Raw genomic sequence first — 8,136 nt, 5'->3', positions numbered from 1 at the left:
CCAAATGTTAAAATCACACTCTGGCCTGCCCTGTCTCTCTTCTCCAAGGCCAAGAAAGAAGTATTTAGGGTCCAGCTCTCCCAGGCTATATATAGACTATAGCAGGATAGTGCTTTGAAATAACAAACTGAAATAGCAATTTCTTAGCCTATTCAGGCTCAAGAGCTTGGTTTGTACAGACTGGAGCCAGACTCAAGAAATCCTTCCATTGCAGCTTTCTCCAAAATTCACAGGTCCATGGAAAACACTGATTTTAATTGACCATAGTGCAAAACAGGGCAGTTTTCTCTGCCCAAGAAGAGAGTGAAGTCCACAGGTCCCCTGTAACATTGCATTTTGAGGACATCTCCTTCAAACACTGACGCTTCCTCTCCAACTCCAAACGTTCCTAAGCTGCTTTTGCTTCAACAGCGAGGAGAAAGGGATTAGCTGTCATCTGGAGGAACGGATGCACCCAAGGTTTTGTGTAGTTGCAACAGCAGGAGACAGCAAAGCTGGATTAAAAAATCTTCGCAATTTTTATTTTACCGTATTTTAGACAGAGAGATATAAATAAAAAGTAGCATCTCAACAAAAGAGAGCTGCTAAGACTGCGACTTGACTGTTGAGCATGAATTGGCTCCTAAGAAAATCTGCTCTAAGACAGTTATGCTATTACAATAAGTATTACAATTAATGAGGCCAAGTCACCTAGAAGAACCTGGCAGGGAGATACCTAATGACAGATCCCTGTTTTCTAAAACCATTTGTATGCACAGATGTGGGAAAAGTGCAAAGGCAGTGTGTGCACGCGTGTGTAGAGCCAGCTCTGTGTGTTTGGGAATGTTTTAATGTGCAAGTTTTAACTACTTGTGTAGTTAAATGTGAAGAACAGTTAATAGTTCTTCGCTAGTCCAACTTTTCTAGCAGCTGAACTTACCACCAGCCAATTGCTAACGCCCCTTTTATCCTCGTGTTACTAAATTAATCCTCCTGTCCCAGGGCAGCATGAGCTCTGCACGTCGTTCCTGCCAGGTATTTGTTTAACCTGCAGACGTCACTCACTCCTCCTTCCTTTTCCAGAGCTTTTTTCGCCACTTCCACAAAAGTTTCCTCTATGCTTCGCTTGGATGTTCCTTGTTGCAGACTATGTCTGTGATTTCTTACCTGCAGCAGATGTGAAGAAGGCATCATTCCCCTTCTTGCACCTGCCTTTTGTGTGTTAAGGATGTTATCACTCAGTTTTCTCTTCTATAAGCTACACAATCCAATTATTTCTCTCTACCCTGTCGGCCACAGTTTTCCAGATCTCTTGATCATTTTATCAGTCTCCTATGCAGTTTCCTCAGTTATCTGGTCTCCATCACTCTTGAAGTTCAGTTCCCCAGACTGGACACGATACCCAGCTGGAGTCTCCCAGTGCAGGGCAGAAGGTTGACTCCACACATCTTGCAAGCTGCACTCCAGTTTAGACTGCTAGTACAAGTCTTCGAAGAGTGGCAGTTGTGTTTGGCCTATATTAGTACCTACTGACCAGCTGCAAACCCAGCTCCAGGTGAATCTGAGTCATCCAGAAATTGCACCAGATCAAAACTGCTGCTAAGATTTTGAGGACACTTCACATAAGCTGCAGCTGCGCTGCACACTGTCAAACACATCTTAGGGAGCTTCTTTCTGCGCAAAGTCTAAATCTTGTGCTCCAAACACAGTATCTCTGGGGTGAGATGTGAATTTTGGGATTCCTCCACTTTTGGAGTATTGCTCTATTGCAGTAGTTCACCCAATTTCTGCACATGCTGAGACAACCGCTTCCCTTCCTCCAAGAAAAAAACACTAATCTGGATAGAAACATCTAAGTGACTTGGCCCATGGTATGACTGTTGGATCACGATGTGCCAAGCAAGTGTTTAATTAGAGGAAAACCAAAGACACAAGCTTGCTTAAGGTCACTCAACAGACAATAGCACTGCAGCCCTGGTCTCTGTGTCGCTACATCGCCCATACAAACACCGTGGGTATATCATCTGAAAAGAAGAAGAGCTGTTCCAGTGACTTCCAACTCAGTCACTAAAATGTGGAGTTGTTTCCAAACGAAATGCCCTTAAGGTGCTTTGATCGCTTCAGAGGGGTAGTGGAAAGGCTGTGGGAGTGGATGAGCTGAGTTAATGAACAGGGTTTTCCCGTCTTCACTTGTCTCTGACCCCTACCTGATGAAAATAGAGGACATTTAAACACTGAAACTTGCAGCCCTACTTTGTTCAAATAATGACTCTGCTTAGCATTCAAGCCCTTGCTAAGGGATAGTGTTTATTTTATTCTAGAGTTTAATTGAATCCCCAGAAGGCTGTCCCTAGGCAAACTCATTTGAGAGCAAGACGCTAAAAATAGTAAGTGTTGGGACACATTTGGGACAAATGTTAAGAGAAGGTGACTTTTCAGAGCTATAAACCCTTCCCTCACACCCATCCCAAGCATAAAGTTCTGCCAACTCTCCATGAGTCAGTGCTCCTGTAAAGTCAGAGCTTCTTGCTTTCCTCTAGTCATGCTTTCAGCAGAGAAGCACAGACTGACTTTGACCCAGCTTCCGTTAGCTTCCCATTGTTAATACTACGAAAGACTGGTTTTGTATCATCAGAAAACCAGAATTCAGTCTCCCACAGTGCTGGTCATTATCATGATTACTCCATCTGGGTTAACATGGCGAGTAAGCACTGGCTGGCTGGAGATGTTGTGCTTTGGAGGAAATGGAAATCCCAGGCCAGCTATGATGCATCAAAAGCCCATGGGAGTTTCTTCCAAGTTGGCTTTCAGTAGAATATTCCTGGTCAAACCCCAAGCGTAGTCCATGCAGAGACCTCCTAGCACAGGCTGAAATTTGTTCAGGCCCCTGTGTGAACACTCTCATTGAAGACTGAAGCAGTTCAGTTAACCCACACCTCATTACTCAAGCCTGAAAATACGAGTATCCATACTCCTTAATTTATAGAAGGCAAATTGTGCTTTCACTTCTTTGGCTGCCCTGCCATGATTGCCCTGGAAGTCACCCTACAGAGGGGACCCCCGAACCAACAGTGACTTCAGCTGGGAATTGTGGCTTGATCAGGATTGTCTACATTAACCCCAAGCACCACAGTCCACATCAGATGCATTAGGAGCTCCAGACCCCACCATGTTGGAGAGCTCAGTCAAGAGGTTTCAGCCTCTTCCTGCAATGATCCCACAGAGTTAATTCCTCCCGCATCCTGGACCTGGCAATGGTGGCCTGGGCTTTTTCTTGCCAAGTGCCAGTCATTGCTATTGTAACTAACTGGCTAATGGTCTGGCAGGAGGCCTGCCTGAGCAGACCTGGGGTTAATGAAGACTTCCATCAAACACCCTTTGCACGGGTGAAGGTGACAGGGAGATTTAACACACTGTATTTGTTTGGAAGGGGCTGACGATAATTAAAAATTAAATGGACTTTCTCCATTATGCATTCATTATTGACAGTTCTATATTAACTGGGAATTTCAATTAATAGTTCTTCTTCGCTAGTCCAACTTTTCCAGCAGCTGAAGTTAGCACCAGCTAATTGCTAACGCCCCTTTTATCCTCCATCTCCATGTGCTTTTAATCTGCCGCAGGAATCCGGGCATTTCAGGGGATGCTCTTACTTAGAACCACTTTGCAGAAAAGCAGCAGAATGCCTCAAAGAAAATGTTCTTGCCTCTGTCCCAGCCCAGCTTTCTGTTCCCTGGCAGAATAGAACTAATAGAAATCTCAAGATTTTTCCTTCCTCTACAGCCACAGGACAAAATGGTGACTTGACTCTTCCGTGGAACCTCACGCACATGCTAACTCAGTTCAACTCGTTCTTTTATTTGATACCTTAACGCCGCTTTCAGGCTTTACCGATCAAGTTACTATTGCTGTGAACATTATTTATAGCTGCGGCCTTATCGTGAATCAGATGAAGCACCTGGTCACCCTGGTGTATTTCACAAATGTTTACTAGGTTGTTTATTCAAGAAAAAAAACCCACATATTTTGGGAAACCTTGGAAATAAGTATTTCCCATTTTTACTGCATTTTTAGTTAGATATTACCTTCACATTTACTTTAGAAAATTTTGAGGGGAAAAAACACATAGTACTGAAAGAAATATTTCAATCTGAGTTAAAGAAAAGCTTTGAGGGAATAAAAACATCTTCTTTCCTTTCACCAGAACTAACAGTAAACCCCAAATATCCATTTTTCATGCCACAAATGACTTTGTCCCTAAGGTCATTCTGCTTGGACTGTCTGTGAAAACAGTTCATTTCCCACTCACGTGCAGCTCCTTTGGGTGCCACAGGCCAGGAAAGACCCTCATGGTGAGACCCAAGCCCAGGTCAGGGAGGGTGTTGATGTGATACCTGTTTGATAGTGGATCACAGAGGCCTTTCTTCTTTGGACACAACAACAGGTTAAGGGTGTTTGGCCAAGCAGCCTTGGACAACAGCTTTAAGACATCCCACCCTGCCCCATCAAGAAATCTCACCTACATAAAAACTGTCTCCAAGAAACAGTTCTCTTCCGACGAGGACTTGTTTTATCAGCAGTTTCTCAGCCACCTTTGGCAAATGTCATGTTCCTCAACGGCAGGTAACAGAAGACCACAGGAATGGTAATATTGGTTCAGAGCAAGGGTTCCTCTCACTGCGCACCCTCTCTCTGACTCTGCTGTTAAAAAGGAAAAAGCAAGGGTGAGGCAGGCAGATGTGAAGCCTTCCCTACTAACCTCCCAGCCTCCAGACTTTTTCAGCTAAGAGTATTTTCTCAATCTCTAATTTTTCTCAATTTCTAAATACCTGCTATGTTTATTTTGCATTTATGAGCCCTCAGTGGGGCTTTCCAGGTAGCCCCACCAGCACTCAAAATGATAAATAAACAAGAAAAGTAATTGCTGAATGCTGCTGCAATGCATTGACAGACTTGAGTAACTGTTTGCACACCTCTTGCTGAAGAACATTTCTGATGTAAGGGGAGCCCAAAAAACCACCTGAACATTGGCACCTAATGAGAGGTAAACCACAAGTCACCTCTGTCTTTCCCCAAACTGGAAATGGCAGCGTGCACTGGCACTGTCCCAAACTACTGGGCTGTAGTTTGGAGCGAAGAATATCCCAAACTAAACCATCAGCATCGTGGAATTCCAGTGAAGGCCTCACGCTAGGTGAAACCACAGCTCTGGAGGGCAACATGCCCTCTTCGTTTTCTATGGCAGCAACTGGCAACTCTCCAAAAACTGCAAGCCAGCCCTGCTCAGGTCTATTCTTCTCTCCATGCAGGTGTAACTCCCACTAAATTATTACAATAATAATACAAAACATTTGTGAAGTGTCCTTCATGAAATGGTCCCAACGAGATTTCTTATTCAGGCATAATTAAACAAGCAGTGAACACGACCCTTCTCCATTCAGAGTCAACAGCAAAAGCAGATGGGGCTGTTCCCAGTACCAATTGGTATCAGATTGCACGTCGACCTCGGGTCACGGATGCGTGGAAGCTGCTCCAAGAAAGGAAAAGGAGAACTGGGGGTGTTGGGGAAGGTTTGTGGAGTGTCTTTCCACTGCTGACCTGATTTTCCTGGAAAAAGGCTTTAGGGTCAGCCTTGCATCTGAGAAATATCACCCAAAAGGGAGAAATGTGGAGGAGAGAGGCCATGAGAGTTAGCAAGGGGGAGAGGAGGAATGAAGGAGAGCCGAGAAGGGATGGAGGAAAAGATCATTCCAAGAAACATTCTTTTTTCTTAAGCCAAGGATAACTTTGCTCTGTGGTCACTGTGGCACGAGCACAGGCAGACCCAAAGTAGATTTCATCAACCTTTAAATTACCTTTACCTTTAATTTAGCTTTAATTCACAAACCAACAGCAAGGGGCCTGCTTCATCACAGATTGTTACTGATCCCAGCTCATCCCAGGGCTCAGGTGGCTCAGAGGCTACGGCCACACGACTGAATAAAAGTGAGCTTGAGTCCTACAAATGCTGCAGCCAAACCTCTGACTGCACACAGAGGTACACCTGATCTGTTTGTTCAGGACCTGGCACATGGCAGCTGTGTTTTTGGCTTGATTTCTAGGGCAAAATAGAGGGGTGCACAGGCAGCATCTTGCCCCCAAAACAGCAAAGGTGGTGGGACAGGTACCAGAACGCTGAGAGGGCTTAGAAACACGCATAGAAACAGAGTGAGAGTCACAGGTCTGAGGTTTTGAGAGGTTTTTAATTCTTCTGGAGAGTGGGAGTGTTGGTTTCTGTTGCTGTTGACACAAGGAGTGGGAAGAAAGGCTATTTACACCTTTTACTTAAGGTCATATGTGACTTCAGTCTCCAGCACTGACGTTTCAGTGCTCACATTTTGTCTGCCCACCGAAGGTGACTCAGGGAGTGAACTCAAATATCTTGCTCAGTGTAAACAAACCAAGTGAGTCGGGTTGACACGGGATCTCAAACATCCCCGCAGAGCACACAGCAACACAGACGTGTCGGGAGCAAGGATGAGAGGAGAGGCACAGGGCAGGATGTCATTCGCCAGCACATTTCAAGGCTGGAAGGAACAGGGACCCAGCCACCCCGAGCCTTGGGCAGTATGACAGACCAGCTGCCTAGCAGGGACAGCTTTTTTGCACCGAGTGTTGAGACCTTCGGATTTACCCCAACAAAAAGCCTCTGTCTGGAATGCCAACGCTGTGCAAATGAAGCCTTATGGCCCCAAACTCCAGCAAAAATCAGGGTATTGGCAGTGCAGGGGAACTGGCTCTGCTCAGAGCCCCCACTTCACGAAACGGATAGTGATGACAATCTGTCTGTGTTACACACTCACTCACTCTGACCACCTACCACCACATGGCACACACCCTCCTGCGTGCATTAGGTGCACATCCTGACAGCGAGGTTCTTCCAGCGAGGACAGATCCTACCAGACCTTTACTCAGGGTCACCTCAGAAAAGACTTTTTGATTTATTTCTCTTGCGCTGAAGCAGGACCTGCAGGGATAAATCACAGAGTCACAGAACAGCTGAGGCTGGAAGGAAGCTCTGGAGATGATCTAGTTCAACCTCTCTGCTCAAAACGGGATTTGCTCAGGGTCCTGTCCAGTCAGCGTTTGAAAACCTGCAAGGATGTCTGTATGCACACCTGCACTACCTCCACAGCCAACCTGGGCAGCCTGTTCCAGTGCTTGCCTACCCTCACAGTAAATAAAGTTCTTCTTACATTTAAACAAAGTGTCTACTTCAATTTGTGCACCACAGAGAAGAGTCTGGCTCCTTCTTTACTCCCTCCCATCAAATATCTGCACAACAGCTACAGCAGAAGTGTACTGTGCCTGCTTGTTGAGATCACCACCATGTAAAGGACAGTAGGACTACTGCTGTGGGTTCCCATCACAGAGGGGGAAACTGAGGCACCGAGACATTAAGTGACACTACCAAGGTCAAAGAGGACATTGATGTCAAAGGCAGGAGTTCAAACCCAGAAGCCAGGTCTCAGCCCTCATCCCTCTACCAACACCCTCTGTCTGGCACGGCATGTCCTACACTCACTGCAGGCCCTGCAAAAGCCCAGACCACCTCCCTGGCTGAGCAGACAGCCAGATCCCTTTTGTTTCAGGAAAGAGACGCTACAGGTGTGCAGGAAACGATGAGTATCCTATTCTGCTGCTTTTTCTCCATGTAAGAAACCAGTGATACCCATGCATGGGGGAGCATCAGTTGCCTCCTGGCAATTTGCTCAGTGGTGTCTTTGGAAGACATTTTTCCAGTCGTTGCTTCCAAACAGCTCCACGACTGCAGTGGTTTCAAATAAATTAGAAAAACCTTCAGAAAGGAGGTCCCAACAGAGCCGTTGAGGATTTCCAGTTTCTCTCTTTTCTTTTTACACATCAAGCCTCCACTGGCCTCTTTGCACCCTCCTACCTGCTGCCTCTGCCCAGCAGCACCCACCAGGTGGGTGCCCACCCAAGGGAGGCCGTGGCCTGAGCTTCCACGGCTGTTGGGAACCATCTAGTGGCCCCCAGCCGGATTGCAGCAGGGTCCCTCAAGCAGAGGACTCGGCAGGAATAGCACCCAGCCAGGTCAGACAGTGACTGCACCCCGACGGTGTAATTCCCCATTCGACCGGCATGAAATTGCAGGCT

Source organism: Tauraco erythrolophus, chromosome 24, assembly GCF_009769465.1.
Source record: "Tauraco erythrolophus isolate bTauEry1 chromosome 24, bTauEry1.pri, whole genome shotgun sequence".
Lineage (NCBI taxonomy): Eukaryota > Metazoa > Chordata > Aves > Musophagiformes > Musophagidae > Tauraco > Tauraco erythrolophus.
The sequence above is the reverse complement of the archived record's forward strand: the minus strand, read 5'-3'. Positions refer to the sequence as shown.